Source organism: Numida meleagris, chromosome 6, assembly GCF_002078875.1.
Source record: "Numida meleagris isolate 19003 breed g44 Domestic line chromosome 6, NumMel1.0, whole genome shotgun sequence".
NCBI classification, from domain to species: domain Eukaryota; kingdom Metazoa; phylum Chordata; class Aves; order Galliformes; family Numididae; genus Numida; species Numida meleagris.
The window spans coordinates 53,279,271-53,302,258 of record NC_034414.1 but is presented as its reverse complement, the minus strand read 5'-3'; the positions used below and the strand labels follow the sequence as shown (position 1 = coordinate 53,302,258).

The window sequence follows — 22,988 nt, the reverse complement described above, 5'->3', positions numbered from 1 at the left end:
ACCTGAGCTGGTGGGGGGCAACCAGCCCACAGCAGGGGGTTGGGGCTGGGTGGGCTTTTTGGTCTCTTCCAACTCAACCCATTCTGTAATTCTATAATTAGGAGTTGGACTCAATGATCCTTATGGGTCTCTTCCAACTCGAGATATTCTATGATTTTATGATGCTATGTTCATTTGCAGAAAATGAAAAATGAAGTGCACTGGAAGTAAAACTGAAATCCAAACAATCTCTCTCTGCCTCCTGACAGGGAGGTCAGATTGCTGATTTAACTCATCTCTGCAGGTAAAGCAGGCAAGTGTGGAGAGATTTGTATACAGGAGAGATGGCAAAGAAATCACAAGTTAAATGGTGTTTGAAGTGATGGTAAAGTCTGGGTAAATAGGGAAAACCTGGCAGAACAGCAGAAGCATAAAAATTGTGAAGTTCTCTATAAAGTCTGAAAAAAAGTATATGTTATATACTGGAAAAATAAGATGGGTAAAGGCTAAACCCCACAAACCCTTACTCATGCAAGGAATCCTGTTGACTGAAATACTTGCGTAGAAGTATTTCTGTGGGTAAGGATTTGTTGGACCACCTCCAGGAGCAGGCTGCGGCCGATGTGTTTACAGAGACTTCCGTGTGCCACCTCGGCAGTCGCAGGGCAGGTTTTGCGGGACGTGCCAAATAAATCAAGAGCCCTTCAGCCCGGCGTGCGGGGACCTGGGGTGGCAGGACGGTGACACCAAGAGCAGGGCCAGCAGTCGCCAGCACAGCCCCTCTGCCCGGGGACACCGCTGCCAGCACAAACTTGCACAAGTCGGTTTGGCGGCTGGCCTAGAACAACACAGGGCTGTTTTTTCCCTTTTGTGCCTGACTCTCTTGAGCTGGAACAATGCGAGAGTTTTTAATTTTGTACGCAGGAGGAAGAAGGAATACAACTTTTTTTTTTTTTAAGTTTTTTTTTTTCTTTTTTTTTTTTTCCTTTGCTGTACTCATTTCTGTGCGCAGTCTGGTACAAAGCCAGGTCAGCACATATTTTATCCCAGTGACAAGCGTATGCGCAAAGGGCACAAGAGGCAGCTGTGAGTGAGCAGGGCACCTGTAGCAGCCACAGACACCAGAGCAAACCCACGGGGTGTGACCCAAACTTTTATTTTTCTGCAACAAGTTGTTGAAAGGCTACCGCAGCCCACTGTGCTGAGACAGCAACAAGCAGGGCAGCAGAACAAAGCTTTTAGGTGCTTGATTGATAAATGCGATAAAAAGTCCCACTCACTCTTAGCACTAGTGACTGAAGAAGCCAAACTGCAAATCCTGCACTCGTCCAGGGGTTGCATGGACGTGAGTCTGGCCATACACAGCAATTCCTACACCCTAATGCAGCTGGCAGAGTCACCATGCTGACGATGGCCCTGGAGCACCAGTGCTGGGGTAGTGCAGTCCCTCCCCAAGGAAGCCAGGGGAGGGATTGCTCCTCAGCAGCAGCCGGCACCTGACGTCCCTCCAGCACTGTGCAGAAGGAGCCGTGGATGCATGTGGCCCTGATGTGCCAGGAGCTCCTCCTGTGCTTGGTGCCAGGCAGGTGCTGGCTGGCCCAGGACCTAAAGGGTTAATTTCCAAGTGGCTTCTTAGAGCAGATGTTCCCATGTGTATCCCCTCCTTCCCTCTTCTGACACATTTCCTACACAAACAGCAGATTGCATTGCTGCTGTCCTTTTGATCTGCGGGAGGGGGAGGAAAATCCCACACAAATGATATTAGTTCTCTGCTCAGGCAGCCTGGTGACGGTGCGCGTGGCCGTGTGCCTCCCTCCCACCTCACTCTACCCAGATGTCTCCTCTGGGACGTCTCCTCTGGTCCCTGCACACCTCTGGAGCTGCTCTCCTTAAAGCCTGTAAGGGAGTGGGGCAGTACAGCTGGGCAAATTGTGGAAAAATTGTTGTTACAAAACATTGCTTGTTGTCTAAGTACAGAGAGAGTGCTGGCACACCTCCCTCTTTCCTCCGATGCAAGAACAAGAGAAATCAGATAAACTTAGCAGGATGGCTTAAGGAGAGCATCCCTTATGGGGCTGTAGTGAAGATGAGGATCCCCTTGCCACAATACCTTCTGGGAGCCAAAACTGCATGGGGTATAAGGGCTGCTAGAAAAGGTCATGGTCAATAAACTCATCAAAAGGCATTAAACACAAGGCATTTGTTTTGGCTGGGAGAGCCACAGAGTGCCAGCAGCACAAAGTACGTTCTGGGGAAGTATCACTGTCCGATCACCCTGTTTTTACACTCAGCCCTCCATTTCACTGCTGTTCTTCACTACAGAGAAGATACTAGACAATGTGTGCCTTTGGTCTGACCCAGAGTGGCCTTTTTTGTATTATTATATCTGAATAAAGATAGGGAAGAAAGCTTGATGTTGCTCTGCTCTAGGTGGAAGTGGGAGAAGCCCTCTAGATATATGGTGGAGATAATCACAGAATTACCCAAATTGGAAGGGACCCACAGAGATCATCAGGCCCAAGGAGGTAGGTGAGGTAGTCACTGATTTTTCTGTATCATCCTCGTAATTCCTTCCTGTGACTTAAATGGTCTGAAAAAGGTCAACAGCTCTGCCTAGAAGAGCAGGCATCATCATTCCTTTGGGATGGCTTTGGGATGCTGAGAGCTGCCACATGGATGCAAGGACCTGATCGTTATAAGAATCACATGTTTTGAGTGGAAAGGCTCAGACGTGACATCGTGACCAGCCATAACAGCAAGCAGGGGAGTGATTGGTTGAAATGCTCCAAATAACAAATTATTTTAAGCCAGAAACAACACCAAAGACTCTCTGTGTATTTGCAGATGTTATTCATATAGAAGGGGAGTCACATGTCATCAAAGAACCCAAGCACCCTCTTGGAGAGAAGCTGGTCCCTTGCAGCAGTCATGCAAAAATTCACTTTGCGGTGACAGCAGCAAAGGGAAGAGCACGCTTGCCATGCTCCTGGAGGGAGAAGTGTAGGCTGTTTTTCCTTCACAGTGTTTCAGCTGCAGCAGCTTTTCCAGGATTGTTTGTGGTGTTTCTTAGATGGTATTTTTCTATTATTTTCTATTTTTCCATTATCTTTGGATTTGCCAAATTTCTGAGTTCACCTTGACTCCAGGGGGAAGAAGGAACCTGCCCAATTCTTCATGTTCCTCATTTACATTTTCTCACCATTTTTCTACTGTAACCCACCAGATGAACTCTTATTTCAAAGTACGGGAGTAGAAAAGCTGGAGTTTGCCTTGCTTTCATTTCCCTGTAACTTTTCCCAAGCTGAGGAAATGATGGCAAGTTGGAGACTGAAAACGAAAGCAGTGGGGAAATAGGGACAAATGGATCCTTTCTAATCCTCACCTGGCATTTCCCCAGTATCTTTTACTTTATTTTGTTTAGCAGTAGCAACAATAGGAAACAGAATTTTTTTATCAAGCAATCAGATGTCCTTTGCAATGCTCAAAAATGTAAATGTTTAGATCATTTGTGTGTTGGCCTTCACTGCTGTATAGTCTCAGAACTATTAAAAATAGGTTTTGTTTTCTGGGAGCAGAAAAGAGTGTTCAAGCACTGGAGTGCTTGAAGCAAACTAATTTCAAATTCAGAAGAAATAAGGTGAGGGAAGGGGAACAGTAATGGGAGAAAAATGGAAAAAGTTAAAAATGAAAGCTCTGGAGACAAACATGTTCAGGCAGGCATCCTGGAAAGGGCAGTTGCAGCCCCCAGGAGCTGGTGTGGAAGACAAGGAGCTCACCCAGTTTGAGGGAGGATTCCACTGGCCATGCAGATATACTTGCTTTTAGGTGTTATTCTGTCCAAGAGATCATCTTCTATGGTATCAGTAGAAGCTGAAAGCAATTTTTTGTGCATTTCCCAAGGTAGCCCATATGCTTCGTTCCCACCTCCTGCTTGACCCGCTGCATAGCCCAAGCTCTTCTCCCCAGCTGCTTTTACAGGTTGTCCCAGCAGCATTACCAGAGCTCTTGGTTCCAGAAATTGGTTCGGGAGACCGTGGGATGCATCTCAGCTTTGACTTCTGGGTTAAGCTGTGCTGCAGCACACATATGGCACAGCTGAGGAGCAGAAGGCAAGGAGGTGTCTTTCAGCTGGTAGGAAATGTTTCTTCCTAGGTCTAAATTTTATCAATTTCACTGCATTATACATTCCAAGATTGTGTGTGTCCATACATTTCCTACCAGTGAGCCTATAACCTTGTGGCAGCCCATAGGCTTAGTAGACTTGCATGCATCAAGACTCAAATTCTTTCCTTGTAACATCAAATCATTCATTGCTGTGTAATTTATTCAAAGGCTTTAGCATGGAAAGTAAGAAATGCCCATTGTTGCCAATAATACGTGAGGCTTAATCCTGTAAACACAGAAAAGTAAAGTTACTCACATATCTAAGTCTTTGCTGAATGCAGCCATCTGAATGTAAACTCCTCATCCTGAACGTGCATCTGTACAGTATTTAATGCAAAGGGTTTGATCCAGCCTGGGGTCTTTGTGCTAAATATATAATAATTATTATAGTGAGTGTATTAATGATTTGTTTGTATGCTGCTCTTACATCTAGTGCCAAATATTATAAAGATCGTGTATCTGGGAAGAATTTAGCCCTTAGTATTTTATATCTGTAATAATCCATGACTGAGTTGCTGGATTCCATCTCATTTATATATGCCATATTTTTTTTTCCAGAACATCTGTTTAAACCCACACTGGATAGCTGCCAGATTAGTGGAAAGGATATGGTATAAAGAAGACTTTTGTTTCCTTCAAGCAAGGAGAAAAAATAAGTAACAAGTTGGTGCATATTGCCGAGAAGAAGCAACTTCTTCTCTCCAGAAGCAGATGTCCTGTAGCGTTTGAAAATGAAATGTTTTTGTGTCTTGCAGGCAAAGGTTCTGCATTTCAACAATATTGATTGTCGGTTAGTACAGGCTGTCAGCCTGCCGTGGTTAACCTACCAGTTGTTTGAGAGACAATCAAGAGCAATTAAGAATCACATTTCGCAGTTTCAAATGCATCCATATTGCCACTTTATTCAAAATCCTTTTTTTTCCCGTTGAAAAGTACACTGGTGAGGGAGAGGGAGTTTTCTCTTTTCCCCCTGCCAACCATATTTTCATTGCTGGCCAAATTAAAAGAGATATATATTGCTCATAAACTTGCTGCAGTTTCTTGATTAAAATCTTACATGCAGCACTCCTTTCAACATCAATCTATAATAATAAGGAGTGAGCACATTGCATTTCATTTCTTTGTATTGTGCCTGAGATGCAAAGCAGCAGGGAAACATCATGGAAAGATTCAGCTGTCGAGCAGTCGCACAATGAGAAAAAGACCGTTCTTTACAAGGACAAAACTTAGTGATTTGAAATGGGGAAAAGAATAGGAAAATTAAAATCAAGAGGAACCAAGTGCTGAGCAACTGAGGTTACAGTGGTGCTAGCTGCACAGTGGTTTTGTAGCTGATAGCAGCAAGGTAACGAAGTGCTGAGATCAACCTGTTGCAGCACGACAAGCAGCCCATGTGAGATGAAGCATGGTATGCTAGCACAGCTCCAAGGCCAACAGTGCCTGGAAGGCTCTTGCCACCCTTCTGCCAAAGAGTTTTCAAGGCTCTGCTAGCTGCTGGCCTGTTGGAGGGATGTGTTGGCGGCACTAGGTTTGGGTGCTCTCTTAGCACAGATCAGTGGTGGGGATTGGCCTCTTTTCCCACGTAACTAGCGATAGGACAAGAGGTAACAGCTTTAATTTGCACCAGGGGAGGTTCAGGTTGCATATTAAGAAAAAATTCTTCTCAGAAAGCATAGTGTGGTATTGGCACAGGCTGCCCAGGGAAGTGGTGGAGTCACTGTCCCTGGATATGTTCAAGAACTGTAGAAATGTGGCACTGAGGGACATGGTCAGTGGGCATGGTGGGGAGGGGTTGGACTACATGACCTTAGAGGTCTTGCCAACCTTAATGATTCTAAGTTTCTATGATTCTGTGATGTGTTACAGTATGCCAGGCTCTGTGCATGCTATGTTGTCACTTTGGCTGGTGACTTCAGTCCAGACACCTGGGAACCATCTTAGCCTCACGAGTACGTGGCTCAGAAGGACTTCAGGCAAGGACCAATGTTACATGGGGTAACATAGGCAGATTTTGCTGTTGGGATTATGCCAATTATGTAATGCATTCTGCATCACACACATGGAAGGCTACTTATTATAAAGCCCTAAGCAAAACCATGTGCATAAATCAGGGATTGTCATATTTCTATGAGAGCAACTAGCAGAAGATGTCAGCACATGTTTCACAATGAAGGGGCTCAGAAAGGCCTGTAGTCTGTGACATTATCCATGGAAATCGTTTGATTCCTGCCTTGCTTTCCTTTCCATCCTATCATCATTTCAAAAACAAACAAACAAACACCCAAAAGCAGCACAGAAGGATTAACAAAGTGAAATCATCATGATTTAGAATCTCAAGAGAATATTTCAGAAATGATTGTTGACAATTTTGGGCAGTGAGAGCATCAAATGAAAAGTGCTGAAAACGGGGAATCACAAGAAAAAAAGGGAAATTATGCAGCTGAATAATATTGTGAAGCCATCTCCCACACGAAAATGTACACAGGTCCTGATACCAAAGTTGGTGTGGGCATAAAAGTGAAGAGTTTCACATTCAGTAAGACTTTGTCAATTCAAAACTTAGATGACAGGGATTTCTGTGCAGTACCCTTCTCTGAGCATCTTCACCTCTTCTCTGCTCAAAACACAAGTTTGTGGTTTCACAATCACATTTTCCTATTTTTAAAACATGTTTTCTCTGCTTCTTGCTTTATGAGAAAGACAGTGAAACTGTAAGAGAAACTGTCTTGACAGAGGAAACAGAAATGGGTTTACATGCGAGCAACTGAGCAAAGTAAACACCGACAAAAATAGAAAGCAAGATTTATTTTCTCTCTGATCTTTCATTTTTGGTGATATTTGTGATTAGGGAGAACTTCCAGCATTTCAGACAAAAAGGAGATTTTTAAGGAAGTGAAATAATAGAGAGTTCAGATGTTATCGTACAATGAAACCGTATCTTCTTTTTACTGACAGCAGGATACAAAGATTTCTTGTATTTAGAACTCTACCCTAAGCCAGCAAGAACTCTGCATTTAAACGAACTGCAGGTCTCTGCATCACACTCAGTAGCTCTGTCTCTTTGAAACCGATTCTTCTAGGATTAAGCATTCAAGAAAACTAAACGTGCCTTTCACCCTCTCTCCATTGTTTGACCTGAAAAGTTTTCACTGAAGTGACTTAAGCTGGAGAAAATGTCAACTGCCTCAAAAACATGAATGTAATTTATGATCCCCAAATCTTGGTCCTGATACCAGAGACGAGAAATGTAAGCCTGCTTTGACAAAATGTCTTATGCTGATCTTGATCCAACTGTTGACACTGACATTAAGCAAACGTACTAGGTTATAATTACATTTTACACCGATCCATAAAATATTCATGTAATAATAATGAATACATATATGCAATCATACAATATCATCATCATAAACTGTGGTCAAATACATATGATATTTGCAATGCTTATACTTTGTGCATATAAATACGTATTCATTAGAACTGAAACTAATTAGTGCACGGTCAATGACAACTGAGAATATTAAGTACCACTCCTGAATTATGCTTTCACAGACAGTTTTGAAATGACATTCATTTTCACGTTGTGGGTCAGTTTACTTCTCCAGCTATGACAATATTTTTTAGCTATGGAGAGGATAATGTTTATGCTAATTATCATGAGAATGTCCGAGTGGTTTCTGTGACTAGTAATCAAATTAGGGAGTTGAAAGTGTCTTTAACTATACCAATGTTAGGCTAATTTCATATTGAAAATTGGCCTTTCCCACAGCTCATTCAAGTTTATGTTCTAGCCACATGTCCCACAGATAAATAAACAGATGCTCTATATAAAGAGTTAGATCATATTCTGAATGAGTGAGGAACATATGTCATCATTAAGGGAAGTTTCAGTGCCAATGCTGGCATTAAGGTAGAGGAAAGAAAACAAGAACTTGAAATAGAGCAGCATAATCCCAAGGAAGTTGTCAGAACCAGGAGAGAGGTTATTTTCACTAGGAATGGCAATAAAATATCCTTCAGCAGTTTTTGCCGAAAAACAAAAGAATAGCAAGAGAAATGCTTGATTTTTAATTAAAAGATGTCTTCTGTGGTTGGCAGGTTTTGGCAGAAACCAAAAAATATGTTTTTTCAATGTGCCCACACCCTACGTTTTGTTTGAATAGATCTTTTTGTGTAAGATTTTAAGTGCACGGTTTTCTGATTAAAACAATGGCAAAATGAGTAAAACTGAGATTTTCCATGAATATCTTTCCCTGTTAAAAACCTAATTTTCAAGTAAGAAATGTTCCTAATGTCTCTTTACACACATTCCTGATGAAAAGAGGCTATCCAGATACAGCTGGTAACAGATCTCTACTGTCTGAACAAAATTAGATTGGTGCCACTGGCAAACTTGCTGAGGGTATGCTCAATCCCAGTGTCCAGGACAAAGATATTAAAACAGCATCGATCCCAATACCAAGCCCTGAGGAACTCTGTTTGTCACCGGGGTTGCTCCAAGAAAAGCACTGTGCACACGTTAAAGGATGTTAGTTCTTAGGACTTAGGAAAACCAAAAATGAAAGATCATCCTGCAAGTAAAAAGTGACAACAACAGTTATCTGCAAATGCCTCCACTGATTGATTTGGCAGTTTGATCATAGCAGATGAGCACAAGATGAACACAGAAAATCTGGGGAAAAGCAAAGGGCTGGAAGATGGAGAGGGTTTTGTGATCGGCAGCGTGGAGGTCACAGATGCAGCCAGAAGGTTTATGCGGGATATCGTTTCAAGTGACAGCTGATTTCCTAAATCACAAACTTTCTACAGTATGCTTGTAAGTATAGTGAATAGTAAAGTGCAGAGCACTGGGGGGACAGCTGCTTTGACACCAAATTTCCTCTTTAAATTCTCTAAGCCAGGGTTTAGGTCTTGGATGAAATCCACAAGGATTGGGGCATCCAAGGGTGGGAAGGGAGAGAAGGCAGCAAGGAAAGGAAAATGCTCTGCCTGTGGCATAACACAGTGAATTAAGGAAACGTGGGTGTCAGGCTGCAGAGCCCTCTGGCCGCGTGGTGTTTGGGAGAGGTGAGAAGTTCTGCATCTGTGGATCGTGCTCCAACTCTGGAGGAGGCTGCTGAATTTAGCACGCCGCTGTTGGCTCCTGTTGCGTCGGTCAGTGGCAATCTGCAATGGTTTGGCAGTATGTAGCTGGATCTGTGTGAGACTTGGCTGCCTGTGTGATGTTTTTATGTACTTAATTTGAGAAGTGAGCACACGACAGAAATTTCTGATGGCCTGGTGCAACAGAAAGGGTCCAGTGCTCTGTGTGCTTAAAGGGTCCTATAAAGCCCCAGATTCAAGTGTAGCTCTATCTGGAGGAAACACGTGTCATGCATTCCTGATGTGGAAGGGAAACTCAATTAAGAAAGATGCGGGAAAGTTTTTTTGGAGCAGAACCATTCACACCGACAAGCTTTGGGCTATTTCTTGCTGATGGCTGTGCAATCGCCTCTGCTAATGCATCCCAGTCTCTGGAGAGTGAGGGAAGAGGTGGCATGGCCCAAAACCCGAGCTGTTTTGTCCCAGAGGCTGTGGCTCCATAGGCATGTTGGCCAGGCTGGCAGCCGAGCTCGTCCCTACCTCGCTTCAGCTATCCCATTTTGTGACAGTTTGTGGGAAACATCTGGCACAGCATTTGACTGACAGCTACAGAAAACTGAGAAATATCAAAGCAGCCACCAGGGATAACAAAATGCCATTTTAGACATCTTAAGCCTCATTTTCTTCTCGCAGCCACCAGAGCTAAGTCAAGGGTAATTTAGGCAAAGTCAGTGAGGGACAGGCTAAAAGACAGTATGAGTGCTGGTAAAAGCATCACTGCCTTATGCTCAAAGCACTCAGCTGGACCATCCAGGTTCTCCTGTTTGCACCATTACTGGTTTGGTGTGTGGCTCTGGGACAAGTCATTTTTCTTTCTCTCAGTTTCTCTCTTGAAATGAGGGGAAAAGAGCCAGCTTTGGTCACACTGATATCTGTCAGTGCAGTATAGAAGAGTTAATCACAATTAAGCCATTCTACCTCCATTGATGACTGTACATAGCTTTTGGTGATACTCCCATAGCCAAAGGGAAAACTGGACTAGGAGCTGGAAGGGGAAACTTATCACAGTTCAGCCTAAATGCGTGTGCAAGTGTTCAGGGCAGGTGATGGGCCACTTGCTTGAACTTATTATTGGCCATAGCGGATTCTCCATGCAGAATATCTACAGGAAGTCAGGGTGACTTTCTGGCATTAAAAATACAGGTTCTAGAGGACTAGAACCGTGTTTTAACATTTGGCTTTCCTTCATCCAACACCTGACCTCCTTGCTACCTCAAACTAAAGCTAATAGTATGATGTGGGGGGAAATCAGGTCTCTGCAGGGCTCAGGTGCACGATCCAGGTAGTGAACAAGCTATCTCATGTCAGCTGAGATGTGGTAGCTACATGGGTACTTGCTTCTACAAGCAATAACAATAGCAAGTGTGTGCAATTTCAGTTCTGCTCTCCCCACCACGAGAAGTGCCATTCCCCTGCACTTACAGCATGCACATGGTTGTAACAGCTTGATTCAGCTGACAAGTGCTAGCTTGTCAAATCACAGTGGCTCGATAAAATGTCTGAGCACTAACAGTGAAACCTCACTGAAAAGACCTCCTTGAGGACATGTTCATTCTTAAGATGTGCTAACAGTGGCTGTGGTTGTACAGTGAAGAAGCTCTAGCAGGTAGCCCACAGCCTTCTCCCCAGGTCTACAGGAAGCTCTGCAGCTTCATAACCAGTGACTGCTGCTGCTATCCAAGTTGTTGCTTAAAATACTCTCTGCTGTTGGAATACACCAGAACAGCTCTCCTCCCACATCCAGCCCCCATATAGAATGATCTAAATGTTAAAGCAGCGACAAAAAGAGTGTTTTTGGAAATAATTAGGTCAATTAAAATGTAACAAGGAGAGTGGTCTAGACACAGAGAGCATTTAAATTAGCAACAAACTGCTTCGTTTGGGCTCTTTGGTTCAATCGCCTATTTAATCATCAATTCATCTATGTGAATTCCTAGCAAATTTGCTAAATTAACATACCCTGAAGGTGGTGACTAAATTATGTATCAATGTCAGTGATGCCTGTACTGTCTACAGAGTGAGAGAAGCACAGCCATGCTGTTCAGATAGGGGCTTTGGTGCTACACGCTCTCCAGGGGTCACGCAAAATGCTGTGGTTTAGAAAGGTCTGCAAGGTTTTAAAAAAAACCACTTGGTTCTGCATCAGCAGATTGAATTTTCATTTAAGCACTCCTCACCCAAACCTGAAGGCCATGCATAAAGCCACTGCTAAAACAGAGAGCACTGAAACTAAATTCATCCTCAACCTGTCCTGTACACCAAAGTTGCAGGTGGCCATATTTGAAAGCAATGGTAATGAATAAGTAATCACTTTGATAAGTGATACGCCTCCCAAGCAGATGGGTTGGAAGGCAGGAACTGGGAGAGTAATGCCCCTCCCACTGTAAGAGAAGATCAGGTTCACAACCACCTGAGGAACTTGAACATCCACAAGTCTACTGGTCCCGATGAGAAGCATCTCAGAGTCCTGAGGGAACTGGCTTGATGTAGTCGCCAAGCCACTCTTGATGGTATTTGAAAAGTCATGGCAGTCAGTTGAAGTCCCTAGTGACTGGAAAAAAGACGCTGTCACACCCATTTTTAAGAAGGGTAGAAAGGACAACCCCTGGAACTACTGACCTGTCAGCCTCACCTCTGTGCTAGGTAAGATGATGGAGCAGATCCTTCTGGAAGCCATGCTAAGGCACATGGATGAGTGGGAAGTGATACAGGATAACCAGCATGGCTTCACCAAGGGCAGAGCCACTGATATCATCTGTCTGGACTTCAGTAAAGCCTTTGACATGGTCCCCACAACATCCTTCTCTCCAAATTGGAAAGACCTGAGAGTGTCCTTTCAGTCTCTGAAGGGGGGCAGTAAGAAAGAAAGGGAGAGACTCTTAGCAGGGTCTGTTGTGATAGCACAAGGAGGAGTGGTTCCAAACTAAAAGAGGGGAGATTTTGATTGGATTTAAGGAAAAAGTTTTTTACAATAAGGGTGGTGAGGCACTCCCACAAGTTGCCCAGAGATGTGGGGGATGCCCTGTCCATGGAGACACCCAAGATCAGGCTGGATGGGCTCTGAGCACCTGATGGAGCTGTAGGTGTCCCTACTGGTTGCAGGGGAGCTGGACTGGATTGTCTTTAAGGGTTCCTTCCAACTCCAATGATTCTATGGTTCTATAAGTAGATCTAAAAGTGGGAGATGATGCAGGAAACCATAGTGTTCCCTTACACGATATGCCAAGAAGCTAACCCTAGGCCTTGTAAGCCCTTCTCTGAGGCCACACCAGCTGCCAGTGGGCCTAACTCTCAGCTGGGGTGAAGTTGGCCCTGTGGAAAGCATACAAAAGAATAACTGCCATTCAGGTCGCTCCTCCCAGGCAGTGATACTTGCTAAATGATGCACAAAAAAATCTGGTTTGGTTTTAGAATTGATGCCCTGCTAGAAGCAAAGGTGTCCTCTGGGGCTAAAACGTGATCTTCTCAAATATGGTCTGAGTCCTTCAGGCCTGCAATGGACTTCAGCAGGATTGAAACCATCTCTGAAGGAAACAAGTATAAGGTGCATCCCAAAAGGCATCTTTAAAGGAAACACGAGTGGGGAGTCAATGGAAGATGAAGAGGTTGTTGGGGAAAAAATACGGGAGGAAAACAAAACTGGGAGCAAAGTGATGTTTGAAATGCCTACCTTCACGCTGCACACCCCACGTACTTTACCCTCCCTCCAGTTTACTCTCATTTTGGCCTCAGCAATTTGACGAAGCCCCTGCTGTGCAGTCAGCAACAGATCAAGTATTCAATCTGAAGCCTTGCCTAAAGCAAAAAAGGATGACATTATTTGTCACTCACCGTAGCTCTTCTTACAGATTCCCTGCAACGAGGCAAGCTTGCCTGGTGAGACCAGTCCAAGGGATGCTTTCAGGTGCTGCTCCTGAGTGAGGTGCACGTTGCCAGCATGCAGCCATCCTCACGGGGTTACACAGTGACCTGAGAGGAGGGCTGCTGCTGAAGGGCTCAGTGCTGCTGGGATGGTGTTCAAGTGCCTAGAGATAGAGAGATGGGTACAGTCTTGGCAAGATTTGAAAAGCAAGATAAGGAGAAATGAATAACAAGGCATCTGACTTGAGCTGCAGATTTGCTTCTCTCCTCAGGATTGGTGAACTGCTTTGGCTACAGCGAGATGCGGTTTGAATCTTTGCCAGCTGCCTGTATTAAACTGAACCCATTTTTTTTCTTTCTTTCTTAAGATCAGAGATTGCTTTGTTCAATGTTGGAGCACGTCAGAAATTCTTCTGTGATCCTTGGAAGTGTGAGTGCAGGGGGGGCAGAGAGGCAGGAGTTACCAGATTGCTGCCTTTGGCACTGGTGCTGTGATTCAGCAAGGGTTTTGAGAAACAAGAGGGGCTGCATGGATGTGGGCAGCTCCCTGGGTACCCCCTCTGTGCCTGATGCAAGGCATTCGGCTAAAAAAAGAACAGGATATGGTGCCTCTGCATAGCCTGGTCTGGCTGTTTTCAGAGAGGTTTGCCCTTCAGAGCAGGATCTTTCATAGCCCTGCTTTCTTCCTCAGCCACTTGCTGGCTTGCGGAATACTTGCTGCCTTCCCAGATGGGTCCGATAACTGCACGGAGCTGGCTGGCCCCAGGCCCTGGGGCTTTAAAGGGCAGCCACAGCACTGTGGTGCAGAGCAGAGCCAGGAGGGCGGCTGGAAGAACTTTGACTTCAGCAGAAAGTGAAATGATTTGGGCAGTAGATGAATACGGCAAGTATATGCTAACACGGCCAGATCTGAAATGAAAATAGAGGCAACTTTGGCATTCCTTTACTTTACAATGCCTGATTGAAGAATTTGGTCACATGGCAGGAAAGAAGGTCATTGAAGGGAGCTGTTTTAACAGAAGCTCATTCGTATTTTAAACTAGTCACATGCCTTTTCATCCGTGTCCTCTCTGACATGAATCTCCTCTTCCTTCATCTTTATTTACATTGATCTATTTTGATATTTTGCTGTGCATTGTAAGCAGACTTTTATCTGTTAGCAGCGTGAGAGGGCGGCTGAAGCATCCCCGCTGCTGGCACTGCATACAAGAGGAATCATTTCTGCTAATGAAGGAGCATTATGGCAATTGCATTGACACGATGCATTTTATGCTGACTGGTCAAGATCAATTTTATAAACAAACCAGCACTCAAGTGTTTCTGCATTTCCATTTGTCTCTGCAGTCAAGCACATGTCAAATACATTCCTTGTCACGTTCCAGACTGGAACAAAAGGTATCTATCTTAAACAGTGGGGCTCGTTAGCTAACGTTATCAGAAGTACTGCATAGAGATGCAACCGTGGTGCAGTACAGACTGAGAAACGGGTATCGTGCTCATAAAATAGCAGTGTTTGTAAAGCACGTCGTACATAACAAGGAGAATCTCGTCCTGCAGAGCAAGGAGATGTGTTGGATGCTTCAAAGAAATAGATTTAATTCATACCTGAAAATAATTTGATCTTCAGTTTTCCTCCACGCTACTTAGTATGTCCGAACAGCTTATACGAGCTATTGACAGCAGAAATTGTTGGGGAGTTACGGCTTTTTAAGATCTGACTTTCTCAGCAGTTGCAAATACAAGACCAGAATGCTGATGAGCTCTAAGATGACATATGCATAAAATAAAGGACCCCAAGAACATAATAATTCAAGGCTACTTAAAGTGAAATGTGGTTTTGTAAACATGACGCAAATAGTGACTTGGGGAATCTGAGCCCTGAGCAGAAAGCCAAGCTGAATACATTTGCAGAGAATGTGCAGTTAGTACCTCCACCGTGATAAGATTACAATGAGCATTTTCGACTCCTGCTAACTATAAACAGAAATCTGAGCTGTGTGGGTCAACGTGGTGACTCAGCAATCCAAGCACCTCCGTCCTGCTGCAGTCAGAGGACTGCAGTTTGGTTCCCAGAACCACGTTTATGATTTCCAGGGGGAACAGGAGATGAGTCAGGGAATTAGAGCAACCTTGCACTGCTTAACTAGAGCTCGTGGCTTGATCAATGGCACTGGGAAGCGCTGCTGTAGGGAACCCCTGCAACAGTGTCGCAGTGTGCTCGCTGCTACAGAGCGCAGTGGAGGCTACCAGTGCTGTCTTACGTGTGGGGGGAAACTGGGGAGAGAAGAAAAAAGATGGCAAGGAAATAAAGTGAGACTTTTCTGTATCATCACGCAGCAAATAATATTTACCCTATTGTGCGTGAGCTAAAGCATACTGCATGCCGGCCGTGACACAGATAGGGAGAAAACTTTATATCCCATAGCTCAAAAAATAATGTTATTTTCAAGGTACCAGCAAGCTGGAAAGCACAGCAAAAAAAGCCCACAGCGTTCCCCGGCGGGAGCATGTCCTCAGCAGTCAGCTGCAGCACCGGGCAGGTAATTAACAAATGCCTGGATAAAATGAGCGAGGGCTTGTTTATCAATCAACATGCTATTAATTATCTCACGTGTCAATTTTAATTGAAGCGATTTGTATTAATAATAGTAGTCTGCCCAACTTGTATGGCATACCTGCAGGGATATGTGCTTGCTCTCATGTTTTCCTCTTGGCACATATTCTAACCTGGATAACATCTTCCCAATTTCAAAATACTGGGTATTTTTTCGGAGATAACTAGCTGTGTAACTAATGGTTATTCATTAATAGATCCTACACATGGAAAATTATCACCTAACAACTGTCTGAAATAAATTAAAAAAAAAAAAAGAAGAATAATGCTGTTATGTAAGAAACTGTCTTGCTGAGGACATGCCATAAAAAAATCTCCAATGGAACACACGAAGGGGTAACATTATTTGCAAATTACAATAATAGCTTTCCACAGCTGTTCTCACGAAGAGGGAAAGCTGTGTGGCTGATGGTATTTTATTTAAGATTTGGATCCATATGGATTCCTTTTTTTAAAAAATCGATGCCTCTTTTCATTTTACCTTTTCTTACTTTGCCAGAGAAAACGCTGTTGCTCAGTTACTTGGCGACTGTCATAATCCCAGGATCATGTTGAGCCTCTTCTGGAACTGAATCATCCCAGGTGTGCTTTCCATTTAAAACTGATTCTGTGAGGACAAATATTAGAGCAATCACAGCTGCTTCTGTGCTGCAGAACATGATTATTATTTTATCATTTACAGTATTGCCAGAGCTGCCTTGTGCTATGCGGTGCCCTGGCACCTCACAGGAGGCAGCATCTACCCCAAAGAACCTATCACAAAAAACAGAGAGTGGGCCGGAGGAAGGGAATTAATCAATTATTGACTATATCTGTATTAAGTACAGGAGTGTCTGAGGTACAGAGATTAAATGACTTGGCGAGGTTATGCAGAGAGCCTTTAAAACAGCTGGGAATTGAAAGTAGCCCTCTTCCATCTAAATTCAGACGTGTTGAGTCATCAGTCAATAACAAGACTGATTTCCACGGCAGGAGCTTTTGGAGGCTTTAGTCAGGTTTCATGTCCTATTATGCAGGGTACCACATAAATATAGAATAGCAGAGGCTCTCTGCAGGCATGTCCTCAAGCAGTCCCCAGTGATTTCAGGGAAACTCTACACATCCAGAAGGATGTCTGGGGTAGACCTGATTTTCTAAACAGGGACAAAGTGAGAGTAGAACCTGCCGGATACATGGGGAACTGAAAGTAGGTAACAGATCACAGGGGTTCCTGCGTAAGGTATGCAGTGTAGATGCTATGTTTGTAATTTGTTTTATTTTGGAAGAGGGTAAGTGAACAACGGAAAATCATAAAGTTTGGGAGCCTGGCACCTATGGGCTTTAAAGTATCTGAGTAGTAGTGTTTTACTGCAACATTTTCCTGTCCAAGATTAAGTAAATAAGTAAAAACAACTGCAGCAAAGTTCTCATTCATTTTTTCACATAAACAATCTTTAGCAAAAAGTAACTTATTTTTGATAACATAAACAGTGGAAGGGAGAATGGGAAATGGGAAATAACGATGCTATCATGGAAAGAACCATGAGCACATTTGGAAGACATCTGCTGAGACGTTGTTGGTGGCAAGGAGGCTCTGCCCATGTGGTGACATCATTTTCTACAACTTCTAGCATGCTCTCAGGGGCTGCAGTGGGAATGCTGCACAAGAGCAAGGCTGTATGTGGCACAGAAACACCTGAAGGGACCTGAAGGGATAGTCCTGCCTTGCAAAGGCTCCTGGTGGACCCAAAGTAATGCACGAGCCCTCCTGTTCAAGGCTAGAATGGGAGAGTAAGCAGCCAGGCAATATTTACAGACTTGGGGTCCAAGAACAAGGGCATTATGTGCTGAGTATGGCAAGAGCTAAGATGGGGGGTAACATCCAAACAGACAATTTTTATAGCAGCAGTAATGCAGGTTGTTTTCAGCCTGAATTTGGCAGAGTTTCTGCATGTGCCTGATTCTCATTCCTAATATCTTCTTAAATTTCTGAACAGTTTCAGTTCATGTGGCCAGCAGCCTTTTCAGTGGCTGTGTCTGTATTAGCATCTTGGACTGGATCAAGAATGCACTTTGGAAGCCAATCCCCTGATCATGCCAATTCCTAAAATTATAGTCATAGAATGTTTTGGGTTGGAAAGGACCTTAAAGCACACCGAGCTCCAACCCCCTATCGTGGCCTGGTTGCCTCCCACCAGCTCAAGCTGCCCAAGGGCCCCATCCAGCCTGGCCTTGGGCACCTTCAGGGATGGGGCACCACAGCTCTCTGGGCAGCAGTGCCACATTCTCACCACCCTCTAAGTAAAGAATTTCTTCCTACCATCTAACTTAAATCTCCCTGCTTTTAGTTAAAATCCAGATTACCATGCTTTGGTTCATATCACAGACCAGCCTTGGAGCACATTTGCTGGGCTCCCTTCGAGCGAATCCAGAGCAGAGATGTCCTCCAGAATGGTTTGTGTGAGCTTAAGCCACCACCAGGCATTGAGCCCATGAGACTCAATTACACCTCGTCTGAAGCACGCCCCTTCACCACCACACAGAGTAGAGTCAGGTCCTCCACACCACTGCATCGCACTAGAAGACAGCTCCTGGAAGGCCACAACGGCTCAAGCAGATCCGGCACATCTCGCCTTCTTACCCACAGGAAATTTCAGGCTGGGGGGAGAGGAAGAGGTTCAGGCCTGGAGCAGAGCCCTGTCCCTATAAGCAGGATGGACTAACTTGCTCTAGCCACAGAGTGCTACAGCCACAAACCTAAATGTAGGCACAGCTAACAAAAACAGAAAAAATGTAGCCAAAGGCTAGTCAAAGCTTTCAAGAGTTTTCTGACTGCAAGAAGTCAGTCAGAAGAGAAGGTCTCAGTGATCTCACTGAGGACAAGAGTTATCATGAGGTCAAACCCCATCAGACACCAAGGAAATACAGGATAGAGATGCTTAAACTGGAAAGAAAAAAAAAAAAAGCTCTGAATAGAGTTTGCACTTACTGGACAGCTACAAATACAATCAACATAACATTATTCCATATGGTATTATATTACCAGGACTTTCCATTCACAGGACAGATTCTTGTATTATAAACACAGCCGAAACACCTCTCTCTTGTTGCTTGGCTGGTGTCTGACTGCAGAAACAAGGACATGGCAGGGCTCTGTTTTAAAGAGATGATATGAAGATATGAATTTATCTTTCCTCTCTTTCCCAGCTTTCCTTTGGTTCATGGTAGCATGATCTCTTCTGCCCATGAGGTGTGAATACAGATGAAGACATCACTAAGTGCAGTTTTATGGCTGCGGGAGCTGGGAGGTCAGCCCAGAATGATGCTGCCCTTCAAAGTTTTCAAACTATAAAATTTTGATGAGGTGATTCAAATTGTAGCAGATTTTCATGTGCATGCAGCTGCCATTAAATTGCACTGACAAAATTAAAATCCCTTCTCTTCTAGCATGAATATACAAATAATAATGATAAAAAAACCCTGCCTATTCACTGGATAAATGTCTCAGGTACATGTTGAAGGATCTATGAACCCTCTGTCACCCTAAAGCCTAAAACCTTAATGGTTCTGTTAAAGCTCTTGATCTCAAGGAAATTGTAAAGATCATAAGGAAGATTGACTGGCTCTGCGTTGGTTCCACCTGGAGCACAGCACAGCCAGCACCAGTGCTCCAACAGCCTCTTGCTGTGCCCGTGCCCAGCTGTGCTGCTGCTCCTTCTGCATTTCCACATGGAGATCTGCAGGGGCAATCAATCACTAATACTGCACTCAAGTTAATATGCCCATATTGCACTTAACTGCATAATTTTAAGTGAAGAGCATAATTGGTGATGGATATGTGAGAGACAGGAACGCAACAGGAACCTGACCGTTTTTACTTTGGTTTTTTTTTTTTTTTCGATATATGTATATAAGTTCACTCTTTCAGTGTCAGAGGATTTTCCTTTCTGACTACAGCTAGGATTGTGATGTTTCCTCACACAGGTTACTGGAATTTCAACATTCTCAAGCATTTTCCCAGAACTAAGTACTCATGTAATGTTACTTCACAAACAAGAGGGAAAATCAACAGTTTGAGGTAGACTTCAGTCCATCAACATCAGGAACTGTGTCTTCTAGTGTGTCTGTGCAGACCCCAGTGGTGACTGGTCTAGACTGGGACGTGTGGTTACCACTGTAACAACAAAAAAAGCTGTGGTGGTGTATGGGACAGAACTGATACATCTGCTATTTTTGTATGCTCTATATCTAACTAGCGCATTTTCTATACAAACCAATTCAGTTCCTGTTTATATTCCCCACAGTGTGTTTGCTGCCCTATGTTATGGCTATTGTTATTCCCAATGAAGAGGACTGTACAGCTCTCACTTGGGAGTTCATCAACACCATTCCTGACTCAGCCAGACAGGCTCACTGCATGACTGGGAAGTGCACCTTCTTCCTCCCGCTCCAGCTGGAGGAAGCGTGCTGCCTCCCCAGGGCTCCCCAGCTTCAGTGTGCTGGCGACCAGGAAACAGAAACTGACAACTGAACAGAGGTCTTCAGCCTGACCTCTTCAAGCGGTTTGAGCAAGCTATCGGGAAGAGCTCTCAAAAACACTTTAGCAAACAGCATAATTCAGACCGCTGCTATTCAAGGTGCCAGTGCAGCCGACACTCAGCCTTATATGGACAAGACAAATTTCTAAAAAGCAAAGTCACAATGTTTCAATATGACTGTAATTATTATTATTTTTTTCTAGCTAGACTGCTATTATTTTGCTGCTGAGAAATACACCTTCAAGAACTGAATTTGTTCAACTTTAGCACAACTCTGTTTTTTATAGTTGGCACTATGAAACCCACTTTTAATTTTCACATTCATTAAGCTATATTTTTGTCCTAGACCAAAGCTGAGTTGTTCACTTAAAAACTTTTAATACCTAGCCTGAGACATTAGTTCAAAAACCCCAGTGAGATGTCACATAGTCTTTCCACTTGAGTATACCCCACCTCTCAAAAAGGGAGGAACACATTTCCAGATGGCCCATAAATGTGCTGCCACTACCTGCAGTCATAGAACAGAACTTGTTCTACTGGTGGTTAACTCAATAATCCCATTTCATCTTAATGCACTGTTCCTTCTTTTTATGCCTGACTGGGTATAAAACTTTTTTTTTTATCCAAAGCTGAATAATTTCAATGTTTTAAAATACCTTTAAAAGTTGCATCAAATTATATGTTACCTACATATTTGTTAAAAATGGATGGGAATGATACTTCAGGTAAGGTATCAGCTGTTCCCCGCCATTAGCCCCTGCATTCAGTATGTTAGGGTGATACGTTACCAAGGAAGACCTGATGCACCTTATCCTGAAGCATGTAAATAACAAGAGTAAACAGATGAAATCTGAGGATGCGCCCACGGAAATCCAGGGACTTCCCTCAAAATTAGGGTTTATAGACTATAATCCCCTTGATGATAACTGAGTGATAAAACACACACAGTTTGCATTTATAACAATTATTGAGTGATTTCATTGTTCCCACTGAAGAAAAGGCCTGCTTTTGTTCATTGTTGATACAAAGTCTCTCTTGTTGCGGACCAGGCACTTCCTACTTTACCTGGGTATTTTTACCCGCAGTACATCGCTGTGTCTCAGAGATAAGCCTTACTCCCGCCTCTGAATCTAACTTCCCTCTCAAATTTGGGGAATATCAGATCCACACCAGGATCCAAACTACTTAGCATGGAGCTGTCTTTCATCATGTTAAATCAACAGCCCGTGAATCTAAACAGTCTCTTAGCGTTGATTTTTTTTTTAATTGCACTTCCTTTTTAGCAAACAACAGAGGTTTATTTTCTTCTCTTCAGGACTGAAAACGCTGTTTACCGTATGACCTTATTTTTAAAACTGCTGCTTCGTTTGCAGGGGAAGTCCTAATGACCTTGCTCATCATGCAGTCTGGGAGCTTATCAATCAGAACTGGGTTTGGCAGGAAGGCAAGAAGCTCTCCTGCAATCAGATCTGTTACCAGAGATCCCCCCACCTATACAGAAGCGTCTCACAGATAGTAAAGTCCAGTACTTACACATGCTCTTTATTGCTAGGCATAACTGCAGGCTGAAGACTCAAAATCAGTTCATAAATGGATTTTTTTCTTTTATTTGTAAGTTCTATACATGCCCTGTTATCTGTGAGCTTTGCGTGGTGACAATTAATTTCCTTTTAAAGATATCTGTGATACCTACCTACATTTTATCCAACGCTTAATATTCTGAACTTAATGCACAGTATGTAGAAATATGATTTTTCTTTTCCATTACATTAGGGTGCGGACAATTCTCAGCCATTTCATTCTGTTCCGATATCAATATAAATCTTTCCACTGACAGCAGATGCAGATCTGACCCTATGCCAGGCAACTGGGCCTGCATCAGGGGCTCTGTGCTTTCTGCCAAGATGCCTGAACGTTATATTTTTTAAATTGTGCTGAAACAAGTCCCAGTAAACCTAAAGGAGAGCTACATAAAATACCACACTGGTGTAGCAGTTCTGCCAGGAGGAACCAATCTGTTTGCTGGTGGGAAAGGAGACCTTTCTCCCTCCATCCTGAAGGAGGGCTAACTCTTTTCTCCTCTTTCTGGCTCCCTTAGTGCACTGATGTACACAAAATCCAATGGTCCGCTGGACACTCAGAAAATTAGTGACAGATATGATTATTTGGACAGACTTCCTAGTTGATCAAAATGGAAGAAGGATATAAAATGTAAATTTCAGTAAGCATGTACAATCATTCCAATGACACAGAAGGAAAATCTCTCAGTATATCAAACAGATTTGCTGCCTTCGTAAATTCAGAGCTGTATTCCCCAGCTTTACTGCTGTAAATGCATTTTACGCACCTTTATTTTGTTAACAGTGCAAAGCTGTGGGAAGATGTGCCATTTTCTAGATTCTAACGAGCTTCCAATTACAGAAACATGATCATCAGTGATCGTATGCTTCTGAACAAATCAAATCACTCTTACAGCCAAGTTAGATTTTATGGCACTGTCAATTAGAAAATAAACAAAATCCCTTAATGAGTAAACAGGGAAAATTTTGATACTGGAAGCACAGAGAAATCATAAATCTGTCAAAGCCATTTCCACAACATCGTTTTTCAGAGCGGAGCAGCTCTTAAAATCTGACAAAATAGTGCCCTGCTGCAAGCGATAGTTCACGTTACCGCAGCAATCTGTAACGTTTTGGGAATGGCTTTAAACT

General features: G+C 43.5%; 1 long non-coding RNA gene across 1 annotated transcript; it reads right to left on the bottom strand.

The window, feature by feature from the left end:
• On the bottom strand, window positions 1,255-16,368 carry LOC110401893. The gene is made up of 3 exons (XR_002440673.1): window positions 16,242-16,368; window positions 13,117-13,310; window positions 1,255-4,369 (listed from the first exon to the last, which is right to left on the bottom strand). It is a non-coding gene; the product is annotated as an uncharacterized LOC110401893 (long non-coding RNA).